The sequence below is a fragment of the Arachis stenosperma genome, chromosome 2 (genome assembly GCF_014773155.1).
Source record: "Arachis stenosperma cultivar V10309 chromosome 2, arast.V10309.gnm1.PFL2, whole genome shotgun sequence".
NCBI lineage: Eukaryota > Viridiplantae > Streptophyta > Magnoliopsida > Fabales > Fabaceae > Arachis > Arachis stenosperma.
This window is the reverse complement of record NC_080378.1, coordinates 57211992-57213501: the sequence shown is the minus strand read 5'-3', so window position 1 is coordinate 57213501 and position 1510 is coordinate 57211992. Positions and strand designations below refer to the sequence as shown.

Below are 1510 nucleotides of genomic sequence, written 5' to 3'. Positions count from 1 at the left end.
CCATTTCTGATCTTACCCATTCACTTTACTTTCTGCCATTTATTTTTATGTTCATCTCCCCAAATCCCCATTTAAGATTCTGCAATTTACTTTCTGCAATTTACTTTCCCGCCATTTAATTTTATGCAATTATCAACTCAACTTCTGCTTAACTCAACTAGAACATTCCTCCAATTAAAGTTGCTTGACCAATCAATCCCTGTGGGATACGACCTCACTCTATTGTGAGTTTTTACTTGCCTGCCAAGGGAGATTTGTTGAGAGATAAGTTTCCGTGCATCAAGTTTATGGCACTGTTGTTGGGGATTGATTTTGTATCGACAATGATTTGGTTGGAATATCACTAGATTAAGCATTTTTCTTTTGCTTGTTTATTTTATCTGGTCATTTACCTTCAGTTTCAGTTATTTTCTTCCTTTCTCCCCTCTCCCCTCTTTGTTTTTTTTTTTGTTATTTACAATTTTCTTCACTAATCCACTAACTGTTTGATAATTTGCACCACTCACACTAACAGCCACTCTAACAAGAATAATCTCTTCATTTTCTTTCTTGTTGTGTGCTTTGTTAGTTGTATGACAGAGAGAAGAAGCGGAGCTTCAACTTCCTTTGATTCTGAACCTGAGAGGACCTTCCTTAGAAAAAGGAGGGAAGCAAGAGGGAAAAGAGTCGTTGGTGCTGAGGAAGAGGAGGAGTACTTTGAAACAAACATGGAGGAGAACCTGGAAAACAACCATGACGGAGAAGCTCACAACCATGCCAGAGAAGGCCCTGTGAATCATGCTGGGCCAGAAAGAAGGGTTCTAGGCTCATACATCAATCCAAACCCAGGAAATTGCGGAAGTAGCATCCAAAAGCCAACCACACATGCCAATAACTTTGAATTAAAACCCCAGCTCATCACCATTGTTCAGAACAACTGTTCATTCGGAAGAAGCGCCCAAAAAGACCCCAATCAACATCTAACCACCTTCCTAAGAATAAGTGACACTGTGAAGTCTAATGGTGTTCATCCTGATGCCTATAAACTGCTTTTGTTCCCCTTTTCACTCAAAGACAAGGCATCTAAATGGCTGTAATCCTTCCTGAAGGAGAGCTTATCAAATTGGGAAGATGTGGTGAACAAATTGTTGGCGAGATTCTACCCTCCTCAAAGAACCAACAGGTTGAGAGCTGAGGTATAAACCTTCAGGCAACAAGATGGTGAAACTTTCTATGAGGCATGGGAGAGGTTTAAGGACTTAACAAGAAGGTGTCCACCAGACATGTTCAACGAATGGGTTCAACTGCACATTTTCTATGAAGGTCTTTCTTACAAATCAAAGAAGGCCATAGACTATTCATCGGGGGGGGTCTCTAAACAAGAAGAAAACCATTGAAGAAGACATAAATGTCATTGAAACTGTAGTTGAAAATGACTACTTCTATGCTTCTGAAAGGAGCAACACTCAAGGGAAGAGCACGATAAGGCACTGATAGAAGAAACAAACACGGAAGCACAAATAATACACCT

The 1510-nt window shown here is 40.1% G+C and overlaps 1 non-coding gene across 1 annotated transcript; it reads right to left on the bottom strand.

Moving 5' to 3' along the window:
* Nucleotides 1-1160: 1160 nt before the first annotated feature.
* On the bottom strand, nucleotides 1161-1264 carry LOC130964734 (small nucleolar RNA R71). The gene has a single exon (XR_009080810.1). It is a non-coding gene; the product is annotated as a small nucleolar RNA R71 (small nucleolar RNA).
* Nucleotides 1265-1510: the final 246 nt, after the last annotated feature.